Source organism: Chiloscyllium plagiosum, unplaced genomic scaffold, assembly GCF_037043375.1.
Source record: "Chiloscyllium plagiosum isolate Xiang-an unplaced genomic scaffold, Cpla_swu_hap1 HiC_scaffold_27, whole genome shotgun sequence".
In the NCBI taxonomy this organism is placed as follows: Eukaryota; Metazoa; Chordata; class Chondrichthyes; order Orectolobiformes; family Hemiscylliidae; genus Chiloscyllium; species Chiloscyllium plagiosum.
The window spans coordinates 45,481,100-45,499,793 of NW_028270165.1; positions in this window are offsets into that span (position 1 = coordinate 45,481,100).

Genomic DNA, 18,694 nt, shown 5'->3' on the forward strand with positions numbered 1-18,694 from the left:
CGTTATCACTAAGTAAGACGACCACACCATAGCCTGACAGAATCCTAAGACTAGAAAAGCTAATATAGGGTACCTAAACATTCTTCCCATTCTACAGTGGTATTGAAGCACCGAGAGATTTAGCATACAACACTACAGAAACTCTCCCGTGCTCACGCCACTATATAATCAGTTATTTAAAGTCTTTTTTAGCTTAAGTTTAAGTGGTTCTTTTGTCGGTTTGGTTGTCCAGACTTCTCTCTCAACTGGAGATTCAGCTGGCCCTTTGATCTGAGTGTAGTGAGTCCAGCCTTTCTCTGTTGTTCTTATCGCCGTTCTTATCATCAGAGTGCCTGGTACGGCCCCTCCTAGACTGGTTGCAATTTGGTCTCAGTCCATGATCCCCCGGTTGGATCGAATGCACGGTGAATTCAAGAGGTGGAGTCTGTGCCAATAAACCCTGTTTCCTGATGAAAGACAAAGAGGAGGACAAGCCCAGTGATTCCTGAAGAAGGGCTTATGCCCAAAACATCGATTCTCCTGCTCCTTGGATGCTGCCTGACCTGCTGCGCTTTTCCAGCAACACATTTTTAAGACCAGTATATACTTCTTTAAGAACAGATCTTTAGTCTCCAGGGTTGGCAGTTCCCCTTTCATTCCCAGTTAGGGCAGGCCAAACAATATCTCATAAGGGGACAGCCCCATATCTTTCCTTGGGGCCGCTCGCACTCGCAAAAGGGCTATAGGTAAACACTTAGTCCAAGGGAGTCTGGTTTCTGCTACTAATTTAGATAACTGCTTCTTGAGTGTCTGGTTCATTCTCTCAACCTTTCCTGATGAAGGTGGGTGCCAAGGGGACTGGAACTCCCAGGAGATTCCTAACCCCTTCATCACTCCCTGCAGTACTCTGGAAGTAAAGTGAGTTCCCTGATCTGAATCTATGCATTCCGCTATCCCATATCTGGGGATTATGTGTTCGAGTATTATCTTGGACACCCCACTTGCGGTGGCAGTGGCTAAAGGGTAGGCCTCCACCCATCCAGATAGGTGATCAACCATTACCAGCATACACCTCAGTCTTCCCACTCGGGGTAATTCGGTATAATCTACCTGAATGCTCTGAAATGGTCTTAGCCCAGGTTCTCTCCCTCCTGGGACTTGTTTCCTTAACACCTTCTTGTCTACTTTTTTACATGTTATGCATCCCTCACATATCTGTTTGGCTATTGTATATATCCCTTTGCATCCATATTTCCTTAAAACTAAATCACACATTGCTTGCACTCCCCAGTGATTCCCCTGATGTAAGACAGCCATAAATTTCTGGCATTGTCATTTTATTCAACATTTCCCTCCCACCAGGTAACAGCCAGCGCCCATCCGCTGTCTTTGCAGTTACTAAATGTTTTAGTTCCTTTTTCTCCTTTGCAGTAAACAACGTGGCACCTGAAGATCTGGAATTGAAGGTGTTAGGGAGTATAGCACTGCTCCCTATGGATTCAGGGCTGCTTCTATAGCTACCTCATCGGCCAGTCTATTTCCTCTCACTTCCGGTTCATTCCCCTTCTGATGTCCGTTTATATGAACTACCGCTATTTCTCTCAGGAGTAACAGGGATTCCAGCAATTGTTTTATCAATTTCTCACATGCTAGTTATTTTCCTCTGCTATTTATCAATCCTCTTTCTTGCCAAATTTTTCCGAAGGTGTGTACAACTCCAAACGCATATTTGGAGTCTGTGTACCCCGTTCCTTCCTTGCCTTCTAAGGTTCTGAGAGCTCTTTCTAGGGCATAGAGTTCACAAGTTTGGACTGACCAGCCATTAGGCAGTCTTTCAGCCTTGATAATGCTTCCCTCTATCCCGTATACTACAGCATACCCATTGTGCCTTTACCCTCAATCACCCTGGAGGACCCGTCGATAAACAACCGAGCTCCCGGATGCAACGGTACGTCTCTTAAGTCCACCTGCACTTTAGTCTGATATTCAATAATATCAAGCCAGTCATGTTCTGGATTGCCAAGGGCCACCTCCTCTCCCCGCCACAGAAATGCAACTGGATTCAAGCAACTGTCTGTGACTAACACAAGGTCATTCCGCTGTATTAAGATTGTCTCATATTTCATCTCCTAGAGTCTGTGAGCCACCGCCCTGCTTTCTGATTTTAATATGGTCCGTACCTGATGTGGGGTGCTGACTATTTAGGCTCCCCCAAAAGTAAGTTTCCAACTCTGGTCTACCAATAAGGCTGTTGCTGCCACTGCCTGCACACACTCCGGCCACCCCCTTGAGACTGGGTCTAATAATTTCGACAAGTAGGCAACCGGCTGCTTTATTCCCCCCCATCGCTGGGTTAGGACCCCTAGAACAAATGGAAGGACTTGTCTAGGGAAGGTAATGCAAGAACAGGGACATGGATTAGGTTCCTCTTTAGTTCTTCAACTAATTCCCTCTCTTCATCTGACCAATTCAATAATTTAGGTTCTTCCTCTAATAGTTTCAAACATAATTTCTTTGTTTTCTGTGCATATGAGTCTATCCATAATCTACACATCCCTGTTAATCCCAGGAATTTTAGTAATTCCCTTTTGGTTTTAGGCAGCGGCATTCCCACAATTCTCTCAATTCTTTCTGGGCTTATTTTTTGTTTTCCTTCACTGATTAGGTGTCCCAAATATCTGACTTCCATCTCTACATACTGCAATTTATTTTTGGAGACCCTCAATTCTTGTTGTCCTAGAAAGTTTAGTAATTTGTTTGTGGCTTTTATTGTTTTGTCCCTTTCTCACCTGTTACCAAAAGATCATCGACATATTGGATCAGAGTAGCTCCTTGGGAGCTATTAAACTTCTCCAAGACTTGTTCCAAAACCTGACCAAAGAGATTCAGGGATTCAGTAAATCCCTGTGGGAGTACCGTCCATCTGTACTGCTGTTTTCGCCCTCTTTTTGGATCTTCCCACTCGAAGGCAAACATATTCCTACTTCCCTCCGCCAGTGGACATGCCCAGAAGGCATCCTTCAGATCCACTACACTGAACCATTTATGGTCATGGGGAATCTTACTCAGTCGTGTATAGGGATTAGGAACCACAGGGTGGCGGGCTTGTACTATTTGGTTCAATGCCCTTGGGGTCTTATAGCAGGCGATAACTAAGGTCCGATTTCTTTATTGGCAGGATAGGGATATTGTAAGGGGACAAGCAGGGCTTTATTAATCCATCCTTAATCAATCCCTCAATTACTGGCTGCAGTCCCCTGCGTCCCTTTATTGAAATCAGATATTGTCTTTTGCAAACCACATCTCCCTCTCTTTTTGAACTGATCTTCAAAGGAGGTATTCGTAATTCCCGCGATTCCCTTCCCGTTCCCACGCTATGGGTTCTATTTCCTTCTCCTCTTCCTCAGTCAGGATGGCCATTTGTATTACTAATCTCTGGTCCCATACTCCAATCTCCAGTCACAGGAGTATGATTAAATCCCTCCCCAATAAGTTACTTCCACTATCAGGAGTAGATAACAGTTCACTTTTGACTATCTCTTCCCCATTTTCGATTATCATAGGTTCAAAAACTGGAACTGTAAATCCCTCCCCTTTTACTCCAGAAACAGCTAACATTTGTTTTGAGATTTCCGCTCTCTTGCGCTTAAAATTTAAGGATGACCTTGTGCCCCCATATCAACTAGAAAAATTACGTCCTCTTTGTAAGGTCCCTCCTTTAAATTTATCAAGGGTTCCTGGTGGGTCCCCGGGGGCAGGAACCCCTGATACCCCTATTCTTCATCGAGGTTCATAAACGGTACTGCCTTTGCTTCCTTTTTCAGATCTGGACACTCTCTCAAAGTGACCTGTCTTTCCACAGTAATAACATCCTGCCTGTGGGGATTTCCACTTTGATCCTTGTTCCTGTCTACCAGACCCCTTAACATCTCCTCCCCGATCCTTTCTCCTCCCTTTACTTTCAACATGCCGCCCGCCACCATTCCGGTTTCCTTCTTCTTTTAGTTTTATCCTTTTCTTTATTACCTCATCAACCGTGGCTGTCATTATTTTTGCCTTCTGTTTCTGCTTTTTATGTTACGTTGCCAGATCAATTGCTGAGCCGATTTAACCAATTGAACAGCTTTAGGGCCACCTAATGGCCATTCTTCATCACCCAATGTTTTGTTGAGACCTTGATTTTTAAAAAATAAATATTGCAATGTTTCTTGCTCCCTGTAACCTCAAATATCAATTCATCAATTTATGCTTGTCTAACTTTAAAGCCTGTTCCTAACTATACATTTTGGAACCTTACTTGTAAATATATATTTATATATTATAAATTCATTTATTCAGTATTTAATATTTAAAATGTAAAATGCATACAGTTCCCAACTTTGAAATCCACTATAATTATCCAGTTTTAGTTCCTTAATTTAAATCCAAAATTAGTTTTCTTAAGTAGTCCTGACCAGTCATTGCTCAATTACAATGCTATAGGTTGTGAAATAACCGGAGCTGCCTTAGAAGGATTTGTCTATTCAAGTTAAAAAAAACATCTAATGCATGAATAATGGCCGAATCCAAGGTCACAGATATTAACCATAGAATTTTTTTGATTTATTACAATCTAATGTTGAACTGAATCTTCAACTGTCCTCCATAAATCGCTTTATGTAAGGATAAAAGAGATTACTTAGAAACTGATAGTAAGGCAGTCATGACCTGTAAAAAGAACAGGAGTTAACATTTTATTTCATAATCACTGTAAAATCCTTAACCCTAAAAGAAATCATGTTAAATTTCCATACTAGAAATCAGATTCAAAACAGTCCTGGCTCTCAAGCTCCAGGGAACAAAGCACAAACATTCAATCACCAACAAATAAATGTGCATTCAAACCAAATCACAAAGGTTAAACTTTCTATTAGCTGTACAGCTTTTCTCTCTCTCTCTCTCTCACACACACACACACATACCGTATGTCACAGACACTTTGAGCTTCCCACAACGACTCCTCTAGAGGCTTCTCACTCCACCCCTCTATCTTTTGAATCTTTTTCTGGATGTCTGGCATGATTTAGTGACGAAGTGTACCCTCAGTAGCTCTTCAGCTACTAGCCCTTCCGACACGAAGCATAATCTGATTCCTCCTCACTGTATGGCTGTTTTCCGTTGACATATAAATTCAAATATTTACAAACACAGTCTTCGTCCGACCCGTACTTTGGCCAGAAAACGGCGGGACAAAGAATGAATTGCTTAGTCCATACAAAGCAATAATATTTAATCATCTTTTTCCTATCTTGTCCCTTCTACACGTATTATTTTTCCAATTCCACGACATCCTGCCCAACGGACTTTCTGGCGGTATGTTGTCAGGGACCCGCCTCCATTTCCATTTCCTTTTTTTCCCGGAGGCTTTTGTTTTTATCCTTGGCACAGCCCATATTGAGTTCCTTCGTTAGTCCCTTATTAACTACTAAAACTCAATCACAGCCACCAAGGCAGTACTTAAAAGTCAATTTTCCTACGTTGGTCCGTGCACGGAGTTGCCTGGCCCAACGTCTCCCTGTGCCTACTTAAATTTCCTATTTCACAACCTTTTTTGCCTGGTTCAGATAGACTCTCAGTGGATCTCAATCAACTAGATGGGGGAAGCCACCGCCGAGGTACACGGGACCGTTCTAAAAGGAACGGGACGCATCTTCCCAGCCGTCGATAGTGCCTACCCTGCTGGTGATGATGGACACCCCAGACGAGTTCCCAAATTGTGAGAAACAGAGCTCACAATATAATAAATTTCAGTCCGAGTCAAATTCTGAAGCAGCGAATTTTATTGAAACGTTCTTGTAAGACGTGTGTCTAACAAGGAGGCACACCGATCCAAAAATTACTCCACAATTTATACAGTTTAATTGAGTCTCTCTCAGTACTTCCCTGTTTACCTCATTGGCCTTCAAACCTATCAATAATTCTTATTTGGTTCTGCCCCTGCCAAGCTGCGCTCTGCCCTTGTTTACTTCTCCCTCTACTCCAAGCCGGCGACCCTTACTCTTATTTACCCTGTAACTAACTTGGCTCGTTTCAGTGCCTACATGAGGGCAACGTGACAAGTTTGGCATAAGTCAATGTTCTTTGCATCTAATCTGTTTGTAACATCTTCCATTGTTTGCAGGCACATTTCATTCTTGTATGCACATTTCAGGTAATGAAAAGCAATTATGTATTTCCTTCACAGTTTCCATTCTTGGCTGAAACAATTATACACTGGTGTTAGTTCATTTACCTGGCATAAGCAATTATGATTGCAGAAGTAACACTGCTTTACCTATATCCCACAACATTTCTCAACAGTCTGAAAAGTTTTTTAAAAAGTTGAAACTTTTTAAAAAAAATACCTTTCAGGAGGCTGGGGGCCGGCAAAACCATCGCCCCGCCCCCATTGTCTCCGATTGTTTGGAGGTAGTCCCCAACCACGCCCCTCCCCTGCGATGACGCCATACAGCAGGACCCCGCCTCTTGTGTTGGCGCATGTGCAGTGTAGGTCCCGCTGCGGGACTGAGGCAGTGTTACTGAGTGCGGCTTCGGCGGCTGAAGGAACAAGAGCAGGAGCCGCTGGAAAAGCTGAGCAGGTCCGGCCGCTGGTGTCGGGAGGAATGTGAGGAGGTGTTTCGGGTCCGGGGATCCTCCTTCAGAACAGGACCAGGTTTCAGGAACATCCCGGGGAGGTCGCCAGGCCCGAGCGCCAAGACCTGGCTCCTGCCCCCGGGGAGAGGAGACAGTGAGACAGGGTAGGATTGGGACCCGCGGGAGGAGGGAGACAGGGCAGTTTATAAACTCCTAGGGGGAGGCCTCAGGCCTCCAATAGAAGCCCCACAGGCCCAGTGTTTACTTCACTGGGGAAGGACCTCGCGGGTTGCCCAGGCAACCGGCCGCCATCTTTGTGAGGGTAAGGCGCATGTTGTTTTGTGGCGGGAAGCGCAGGCTGCCATCTTGGTGAGGGCACCATCAACTGTCATTGAGAGAGTCACAGCGATGTACAGCAAGGAAACAGACCCTTCGGTCCAACTCGTCCATGCCGACCAGATATCCCAACCCAATCTAGTCCCACCTGTCAGCACCTGTCCCATATCCCTCCAAACCCTTCCAATTCATATACCCATCCAGATGCCTTTTGAATGTTGCAATTGTACCAGCCTCCACCACTTCCTCTGGCATCTCATTCCATACACACACCACCCTTTGTGTGAAAAAGGTGCCCCTTAGTCCCTTTTATATCTTTCCTCTCTCTCCCTAAACCTATGCCCTCTAGTTCTGGACTCACTGACCCCAGAGAAAATACTTTGTCTATTTATCCTATCCATGCCCCTCATAATTTTGTAAACCTCTATAAGGTCACAAGACCAGAATTGCACGCAATATTCCAACAGTGACCTAACCAATGTGGGATATAGGTAAAGCAATGTTACTTCTGTAATCATAAATTGCTTCTGCAAGGTAAATGAACTCATGCCAGTGTATAATTGTTTCAGCCAAGAGCTGAGTTAACAAGAATGAAAACTATGTGAAGCAAATATATAATTGTTTTTGTATTAGCTAAAATGTGCATACAAGAATGAAATGTGCTTGCAAACAATGGTAGATGTTACAGACTAATAGATAAGGTGCTGTGAGGGGAGGGGGTTAAGCTAGCTATGCCTGTACAAACAGTAGTTATAAGCATCTGTTTCCTGCTTCTGCGAAAACAAGAACAAACCACAATCAAGAGGTCATAAGGTCCTAGCAAGCAAGGAAGCAGCTGGCAGTAAAGGAGGCTATACCTAAAAATGGACCACAACAGAATGTGGTCAAATGGCCTTGAGGCCAGAAATAAGCATTTTGTCACAGATAAGGCAAAAGATAAACAAGAGTAATGGGCGCCGGTCTTAGAGACGTGGGAGATGTAAACAGGGGAGGAGCAATGGGAGGAGGGAAGAGGAACGAATTACATAAATGTTGTGTACTCGTTAAACACTGTTTGACTATTTTGTAAATAGACACCACACTCCTCTTGCAAGAGCGTATAAACGATATAAACGATACTACTGCTTCAGTTCTTGTCTCGGACTGAAATTATTGAAGTGAGTGAGCTTTGTTTCTCACACTAATGTCCTGCACAGCCGCAACATGACCTCCCAACTCCTGTACTCAATACTCTGACCAATAAAGGAAAGCATACCAACCACCTTCTTCACTATCCTATCTACCTGCGACTCCACTTTCAAGGAGCTATGAACCGGCACTCCAAGGTCTCTTTGTTCAGCAACACTCCCTAGGACTTTACAATTAAGTGTATAAATCCTGCTAAGATTGGCTTTCACAAAATGCATCACCTCACATTTATCTGAATTAAACTCCATCTGCCATTTCTCGGCCCATTGGCTCATCTGATCAAGATCCTTTTATAATCTGAGGTAACCTTCTTCGCTGTCCACTACATCTCCAATTTTGGTGTCATCTGCAAACTTCTTTGCAATCAAATAATTTATGTAAATGACAAATAGTAGAGGACCCAGCACCGATCCTTGTGACACTCCACTGGTCACAGGCCTCCAGTCTGAAAAACAACCCTCCTCCACCACCACCACCCTCTGTCTTCTGCCTTTGAGCCAGTTCTGTATCCAAATGGCTCGTTCTCCCTTTATTCTAACCAGTCCAACCAGTCTCTGCCCTCATCAATCCTCTTTGTTACTTCTTCAAAAAACTCAATCAAGTTTGTGAGGCATGATTTCCCACGCACAAAGGCGTGTTGACTATCCCTAATCAGTCCTTGCCTTTCCAATTACATGTATATCCTGTCCCTCAGGATTCCCTCGAACAACTTGCCCACTATCGACATCAGGCTCACTGGTCTATAGTTCCCTGGTTTGTCCTTACCACCCTTCTTAAGCAGTGGCACCAAGTTAGCCAACCTCCAGTCTTCCGGCACCTCACCTGTGACTATCGATGATACAAATATCTCAGCAAGAGACGCAATAATCCCTTCTCTCGCTTCCCACAGAGTTCTAGGGTACAGCGGATCAGGTCCTGGAGATTTATCCACTTTTATGTTTCAAGACATCCAGTACTTCCTCCTCTGTAATTTGGACATTTTTCAAGGTGTCACCATCTATTTCCCTGCATTCGATATCTTCCATATCGTTTTTCACAGTAAATACTGATGCAAAATTCTCGTTTAGTATCTCCCCCACTTTCTGCGGCTCCACACAAAGGCTGCCTTGCTGATCTTTGAGGGGCCCTATTCTCTCTGTAGTTATCCTTTTGTCCTTAATGTATTTGTAAAACAAACTCTTTGGATTCTCCTTCACTCTGTTTGCCAAAGCTATTTCATGTCCCCTTTTTTGCCCTCCTGATTTCCCTCTTAAGTATACTCCTACTGCCTTTATACTCTTCTAAGGATTTACTCGATCTATCCTGTCTATACCTTACATATGCTTCCTTCTTTTTCTTAACCAAACCCTCAATTTCTTTCTTTAGTCATCCAGCATTCCCTATACCTACCAGCCTTTCTTTTCACCCTAACAGGAATATATTTTCTCTGGATTCTTGTTATCTTATTTCTGAAGGCTTCCCATTTTCCAGCCGTCCCTTTACCTGCAAACATCTGCTCCCAGTCAGCTTTCGAAAGTTCTTGCCTAATATCATCAAAATTGGCCTTTCTCCAGTTAAGAACTTTAGCTTTTAGATCTGGTCTATCCTTTTCGATCACTATTTTAAATCTAATAGAATTATGGTCGCTGGCCCCAAAGTGCTCCCTCACTGACACCTCAGTCACCTGCCCTGCCTTATTTCCCAAGAGTAGATTTAGTTTTGCACCTTCTCTAGTAGATACATCCATATCCTGGATCAGAAAATTTTCTAGTACACAGTAAACAAATTCTTCTCCATATAAACCTTTAACACTATGGCAGTCCCAGTCTATGTTTGGAAAGTTTAAATTCCCTGCCATAAACTACCCTATTATTCTTACAGATAGCTGAGATCTCCTCTCAAGTTTGTTTCTCAATTTCCCTCTGACTATTAGGGGGTCTATAATACAATCCCAGTAAGGTGATCATCCCTTTCTTATTTCTCAGTTCCACCCAATTTACTTCCCTGGATGTATTTCCAGGAATATCCTCCCTCAGTACAGCTGTAATGATATCCCTTATCAAAAACACCACTCCCCCTCCTCTCGCCTCCCTTTCTATCCTTCCTGTAGCATTTGTATGCTGGAACATGAAGCTGCCAGTCCTGCCCATCCTTGAGCCATGTTTCTGTAATTGCTCCTTGCATTGAAATAAATGCAGTTTAATTTATTAGTCCTACCTTGACCCTGCCTGCCCTGAATGTTTGATTTGCTTCTGTTCTCAACTGTACCAGTCTCGGATTGATCTCTTTCCTCACTATCTCCATGGTCCCCCCGCCCCCCACCACCACCTTACTAGTTTAAATCCTCCCGAGCAGCTCTAGCAAATTTCCCTGCCAGTTTATTAGTCCCTTTCCAATTTAAGTGCATACTGTCCTTGTACAGGTCACTTCTACCGCAAAAGAGATTCTAATGCTCCAAAAATGTGAATCCTTCTCCCATACACCAGCTCCTCAGCCATGCATTACTCTGCTCTAACCTTCTATTCCTGCCCTCCCTAGCTCGTAGCACTGGGAGTAATCCAGATATTACTACTTTCAAGAACCTCCTTTTTAAATTCCTGCCAACTCTCTGTAATCTCCCTTCAGAATCTCAACCTTTTCCCTTCCTATATCATTGGTTCCAATGTGGACAATGACCTCTTGGCTGGCCCCTCTCCCCCTTGAGAACATTCTGCATTCTCTCTGAGACATCCTTGATCCTGGCACCAAGGAAACAACACACCATTCTGATTTTTCTCTGCTGTCCACAGAAACGTCTGTCTGTACAATGGACTAGAGAGTCCCCGAACACAATTGATCTTTTGGAACCCGACATGCCCCTCATTGTATTAGAGCCAGTCTCAATACCAGAAACTTGGCTGTTCGTGCTACATTCCCCTGAGAATCCATCACCCCCTATATTTTCCAAAATGGCATACTTGTTTGAAATGGGTATAGCCACAGAAGGCTCCTACACTCACTGCCTGCCTGTCTTACTTTTCCTGGAGTTAACCCACCTATGTGACTGTATCTGAGACTTCCCCTCTTCCTATAACTACCATCCATCACATACTGTTGCTGTTGCAAATTCCTCATCACTTCTAACTGTCTGTCCAACCGATGCCTTCAATCTCATAAGATTCGCAACCAACAGCATTTATTGCAGATATAATCTGCAGTAACCCTTAAACTCTCTTTAAACTCCCACATCTGACAAGAAGCGCATATAACTCTACTAAAGGCCATTTTTGCTCCTTCACAATCTACAGATCCAGAAGCTAACACCGTCTTATTCCTCTACAAAACACTGCCCCAAGTTAAATTAATAGCTATGGCTTATATTTTAAGTTTAATCAAGAGACATATCTCAAAAAACATATAATCAAGAAAGAACCCATTCTACTCGCTACTGCAGACCTTCTGTAGGTCCCACTTAAAAACAATACACTTTTCTGCTGCTGACTGTGATCCTTGACCAAACAGTTCCTCCAAAATCAGCTGTGAATTTCACTGTTTATTAATTTTCCCAGACGCACTCCGAATTCCAGCGATACATGAATTCAAACAGCAAAGGCAGTAACTGTGCAGGTTCACTGCGGTATCTTCTGGGAGAGAATTCCAACCTCATGGTAACCTCGGCCTTGGCTGAGCTTAATTACCCATACTGTCCAGTGATGTGCAGGTTAGGGTGGTTCCCCCATACTAAATTATTGATAATGCCCAAGGATATTCTGGATGGTGTATGTTAACCACGCTAACTTACCTACAGTGTCCAGGGATGGCCGAGGTAAATTTATCCATAGTGTTTGGGATTCTACAGGTTAGGGTGAACATCTAGACCCCCTCAATCTGGCTCTCGGTCCAAGATCGGTTAAAAGAATCACTAGGAGTACGATCTATTTAAAGCAAGGTTACCAGCTTAATGAAATAAGGCAGCCTAGCATAGATTTATCCAGCAATACAGAGGTTAAAAGCTTCTATGTTCCGTGACGAAATTACACAATTACATTCGAAAATTACACGTTTATGTTTTTTTTAAGAGACAGCACAGCCTTAATTACAAGAAAAGACCAATCAAATGTAATAAGGTGACATGATTGACAGCAGGTTAATCCAATGATATTTCCTGGGAAACAGATTATTTTACTTACAAAATCATCCCATGCTTGCTAGTTCAAGGTTAGTTCGAATACCAAGTTACTTATGATTTATATTATGAAAACTCCATTGTTCTCTTTTATTTCTAAATCCAACCAACTCAGCAAAGCAACAATTCCATTTCAGTGTCAAATCATAACCTGAAGCCATTTTGTTATGTTATTTTGGATTGAAAAGCCATTTTGTGGTTAATAAAAACCTACATATACCTGTTGCTCCTAATAACAGCCTAAATTCAAATTTTAAATCCTCATCTCAATAAAGCAGCAGTTGTCTCATTACCCAAAAGGGTGAGACCACAAACGATATAATTACAGTTTTGATGACTAATAATTCCTGAAAATCCTCCTACAGAAAAAAAAACTAAGAGCTACATATCCCAAAGAGTGATATTACTGTTTTGTAGAGATTTTGGATTTTTTCATTCTCTGCAAAACTCAAGGAAGACTGTGTTCCTACAGCTACAGCACGAGGAGGACTTACTTTATTCAAAATATTAACCAGGGTTAGTGTAGACCTTCCTAATAAGAGGCCTATCTTTGTGACTTCCTTGAGGCTGTTCAATAGATGGGTCTTTTGGTAAGAGATGCGATTATTGTCCAAGAATGGTTTGACTCATCCCATAAATGGGAAGACATGGGTGCCATTAGGGGTCAAAGAGTCTTTTGCTGAAGTCAGGACGTAACAGACCACTTCATCCCTGCCAAATATTCTATTGTGACTTTGAAGAAACAAATTGTTACTGAAAGATAACATTTCCCTATCTTCTCTTTTGCGGCATGGCCTAATTGGATGGGGCAAGGCTTACCAGGGCTGCCCATAGCACAACTGGTATCAAACTGGCACACAACACCCTTGGTAAAGACCATTTAGACTTTTTCTGTAAATTAACTGTTCACTGCAATAGTCATTCTTGGTAATGTTCAGTCTCTCAGCAGACAAGGACATCTTCCTGGCATAGTTGGTACACAGTCTCTGGTTGCTCAGGATCGCACAGGTAAACTGTCCCTTCTTGTGCACCAATGCTGGCAATGGCAAGTTCACACAGCAGGGCAAGTTCGATCTTTATCATCTCCCCCCTTGCAAGGGGCTCGTCTGATGAGCTTGCAATGATGGAGATGAACCCAGGGGGAGATGAGGATTTAAATTTTGAATTTAGGCTGTTGTTAGGAGCAACAGGTGTATGTAGGTTTTTATTAATCACAAAATGGCTTTTCAGTTTAAAATAACATATCAAAATGGCTTCAGGTTATGATTTGACACTGTGAACTTGAATTGCTGCTTTGCTGAGTTGGTTGGAATTAGAGATAAGAGAACATGGAGTTTTCATAATATGCATCATAAGACAGTAATTTGCTATTCGAACTAACATTGAACTGGCAAGCATGGGATGATTTTGTTTTACGCACAATCAGTTTGCCAGGAAATATCATTGGACTAACCTGCTGTCAATCATGTCACCTTATTACATTTGATTGATCTTTTATAATTAAGGCTGTGTTGTCTCTTAAAAAAACACAATTACGCAATTGCACCACGGAGCACAGAAGCTTTAACCTCCGTGTTGCTGGACAGAATTGCATCAGGCTGCCTTACTTTATTAAACTGATAACCTTGCTTTGTACAGTCCGCATTCTGTTGATTCTTTGACTGATCTCGAGACCGAGGGGTCCCGCTTGGGATCCAAATCTTCAAGGGTGGATTGGCCAGGCTAAATTCCCTCATAGTGTCCAGGGATGTGTAAGCTTGGTGTATTACTCTGGGATAAGTGTAGGGCAATAAGGGGAGGGATATGGGTGAATTACCATTCAGAACGTTGGTTTGGACTTGTTGGGCCGAGTGGCCTGCTTCCATGCTGTGAGGATTCTTTGAAGGGAAGGGATTTTTGCAAACTGCTCTCCTTCCGTCTGCTGCAGAGTTCCACTGTCGGCCTGCCCCGTTTTCGACATCATAACGCGAAAGTGGCCATATCGGTTTCAATGTAAAACACCCTCCTCTGGGCAACTCCTCATCCTGGGAGGGAGAGGGGGGGAAATCTGTTCACTTGTAGCAACTGGGGTGAATCTAGCGAGGGAGTCTACTCTGGCAACTTAGGTATGTGTCTTAATTACCCGGGTGAGGAGGGACGGATGATAGTAATTGGGGAGGGGGAGATACCTTTTTTTTATTTTTAAAATGCACCTGATTCCCACAAATAAATGCATCGGGTTCAAGTACAGCACGTGCAATGATCCACATTGCAGCTTCAAGCTGGCTGCAACAGTTTTACATCCTCTGTTCTTCCTCCGTCTTGGTTCCAGCACATTTGGCTTCCTTCCCTCATTCCTCTCCCCCCCCGGAGGCGTTGATGCTTCCAAGCTGACCCTCACAAGTTCGGGTTGTCCCTCCATTCTTTCCCAGTTTTCAAAACCCACAAAAGACAACTTTCCCAATCCTCTGCGTATCCGAATTGGGAGGTTATGTTGTGGCTGTACGGTACATTGGTTAAGCCACTTTTGGAATATTGTGTGCAATTCTGGTCTCCCTCCTATCGAAATACCTTCCCAGCATCCACCCTTTCTAAGCACTGCATAATCTTGTAAATTTCTATTAGATCTCCTCTCAGCCTTCTGAAAGCAAATGAATATAATCCCAGGATCCTCAGCCATTCATCGTATGTTAGGTGTATCGTTCCAGCGATCATCCATGTGAATCTCTGCTGGACACACTCCAGTGCCAGTATATTCTGCTGTTACTGCCGCTGAGTCACACCTTGAACCCTGTTTAGTGGGTGAAGTGGGAGGGGCAAGAGGATCCTTTCTGCCGGACTGGCTACTCTCACATCCACTTTACTTCCGATGGGGGCTGATGCTCTCTGACAGCACCTTCCCTACGGAATTGATCTGCAGGAGCAGATGGAGGACATTTTTATCCTGGATGGAGCGTAATGTTTGTCCAAGCACTGCAGATAGATCTGAAAAAGATACATCTTGTCTCTGTCCCATTGAGTCTCCAGCACAGGGCCAGGTCGGTTGGCTCAGTTGGCCTCTGTCAGTGTTTTCGCTCTGCCTGAACCTCTACCTACCCCTCTTCATCGTCCCTTCCCACCCCTCATCAGCAAACTGATATCCCCCACTTATCGGACGTTTGCTTTCTGCCTCTGTCTAACTGCCCCCTTCTTTTATACCCTTGATGACATATATCTAATTGTTTTTAATGATAGGATTGTTCCTCTGTTTTCAAAACCATCAGATTGAAATTTAATAGGTTTTTGTAGCCAAAGGGCCTGGTTTAAATTGATTGGCTCAATTGAAAAACTGTTTTCTTGGCCTGCTAACAATACGACCTTTTGATACAAATGTTTCAGCTCTCTGTTGTGACAGTGATTCTCCTTTAAGAAGATTATGTTGTTCTTGGTATTTTTTTGAAGAGGGGTTGTAAAAGGCAGAGGTTCCAAATCATCTGGGGTTAGGGATTTTGCTAATGGCCAACAGATACTGGCTAAGGCATCAATCAGGGAAAAGGGTTTGAGATTTTTTCTAAAATGCTTGTACAATGAAAGGACAGTTCTGCATTTTGTTTACCCTGGTTTGGTTTGAGTTTTAGCAAGCAGTCTGTCCAAAGCTACAGGGGGAAGAAAGGTACCCTGATTCAACAGATATTTCTGGCTAACTCTCTCTCCAACATCTCTCCTGTAAGAATTTGTGCATGAACTGACCTTTTTTTGCCAGAGGGGTGTGTTTATGGGAATGTTGCAGGAAATTGGAACTGCAGCTTTTTGAAGTTGCGGGGAGATTGTGTCGGTTGGGTTTTCAAACGGCTGTTATTCTACATTGTTTTCTTTGTTTGTGTTTCATTCCATGGTGTGTAAATAAATTCTGTTTTCCTGGAAACCAGCTGCATCACTCCTGGGATACCTCTGCCTAAAACAACCAGTAAAGTTAGGGTCTGGCCTTGTCCATAACACTATACCTACAAATTGTGTTTCCAGCAAGGATGTTGTGAAACTTGAAAGGATTCTGAGCTTGGAGGGTTTGAGTTATAGGGAGAGGCTGAATAAGTTGCAGATATTTTCCCTGGAACATCTGAGGCTGAAGAGTGTAGAGATTTATAAAAACATTAAAGGCATGGATAGGGTAAGTAGTCAAAATCTTTTTTCCAGTGTGGGGAAATCCTAAACTAGAGGTTTAGAATGAGGGGGAAAGATGTAAAAGGGACCTGAGGGGAAACCTTTTCAAGGAGAGGGTGGTACGTGTAGGGAATGAGCTGCCAGAGAAAGTGATGGAGGCTGGTACAATTACAACATTCAAAAGGTATTTGGATTGGAACATGAATAGGAAGAGTTTAGAGGGATATGGGCAAGTGCTGGCTAATGGAACTGGATTAATTTAGGATATCCGGTCAGCATGGACGAGTTGGACTGAAGGGTCTATTTACCTACTGTGCATCTTTTTTGGCTCTAAGTCCCTTAAAAAAAAAAAATACCACATTGGGTTTCAGAGTTCGGTTGAGGCAATGTTACTGACAGGCCCCTCTGGTTCACACATAAACTATCTGTCCTGTTACAGAGTCAGAGAGATGTACAGCACTGAAACAGACCCTTCGGTCCAACTGGTCTATGCCAACCAGATATCCAAAATTAATCTAGTCCCATTTGTCAGCATTTAGCTCATGTACCCATCCAGATGCCTTTTAAATGTTGTAATTGTACCAGCTTCCACCACTCCCTCTGGCAGCTCATTCTGTACATACACCCCCCTCTGTGTGAAAACTTGCCCCTTTGAGGTCCCTTCTAAACTTTTCCCATCTCACCCCAAACCTCTGCCCTCTAGTTCTGGACTCCCCCACCCTGGGGGAAAGACCTAGTGGTTTGGCCAGCTGTATCACTCCTGGGATGTCTCTGCTAAAAGCTCCTCATGCATTTTTATAAATCTCTATAAGGCCACCCCTCAGCCTCCGATGCTGCAGGGAAAATAGCCCCAACCTATTCAGTCTTTTACTGTAGGTCAAGCCCTCCAACCCTGCAAACATAGTTGTCAATCTTTTCAGAACCCTTTCAAGTTTCACAACTTGCTGCAAACATGTCGGCTTTGTTCATCTGACGTGGGAGAATTTTCTGTATGATGTCTTCTATCTGAAAGAGCCCTCCCCTATGCTGCGACAGAGGCACAATGACTTTCAAAATCCTGACAAACTGTTATCAGTCCAAGATTCATTTGTAGAAGCTTCTCAATCACATCTGTAAATGCACCAAATGTATTTAAAAATGAGTCATGAATAAAGGCTGCATTAATTTTTATTGTGAAGTTCTACTCATACATCTCAAATCAGAGCATACAAACCTGGTCAGAAGCAGCCTACGGAGTCTAAGATGCCACTGGCTATTTCCCAAACAGGACTGACTTTGCAAGAAACCATAGACATTTGAAATGAATGGGGTGCCATTCATTTTAAGATCAGGTGAACCTAAGAGGCACTGCATTACCTTAGAAATGAGAGATCCTTGACACACACAGCTGAAATCATTGCTGCGCTATTATTAGCAAATTGGAATTAAGGCTGGTGTTTTTTTGCTGGAGCAGAGGAGGTTGAGAGGCGAAGTTTATAAAATCATGAGAGGTATAGATAAAGGTAGTTGTCTCTTCCCTAGGGTGGGGAAGTTCAAGACCAGGGGGCACATATTTACACAGTGAGGGGAGGAAGATTGACAAAAAGACAGGTGGGGACAAATGGTTTTGCAGAGTGTGGTTCACATGTGGAATGAACATCCAGAGGAAGTTGTGGGCACGGGTACAATTACAACATATAAAAGACATTTGGATAAGTACGTGATTAGGGGGAAAGGTTTGGAGGGAAAGGGAGAGGTTGAATAGGTTGGGGCTGTTTTCCCTGGAGCATCGGAGGCTGAGGTGCTGCCTTTTATGGGTTTATATAACCATGAGGGGCATGGATAGGGTAAATAGTCAAGGTCTTTTCCCTGGGTTGAGGTCGTCCAGAACTAGAGGGAATAGGTTTAAAAGTGAGAGGAGAAAAATTTTAATGGGACCTGAGGGACAACTTTTTCACGCAGAGGGTGGTGCGTGGATGGAGTGAGCTGCCACAGGAAACAGTGGATGCTGGCACAATGTCAACATGAAAAAGGCACCTGGATGGGTGTATGAACAGGAAGGGTTAGAGGAATACAGGGCAAGTGCTGGAAACAGACCCTTTGGTCCAACTTCTCCATGCTGACCAGGTATCCTAAATTAATCAGACCAAAGGGTCTGTTTCCAGCACTTGGCCCACATCCCTCCAAACCGTTCCTATTCATGTCCCAATCCAGATGCCATTTAAATAATGTCATTGTAACAGCCTTCACTTCTTCTGGCAGCTCATTCCATACATGTACAACCCTTTGTGTGAAAAAGTTACCCCATAGGTCCCATTTAAATCTTTTCCCTTTTGC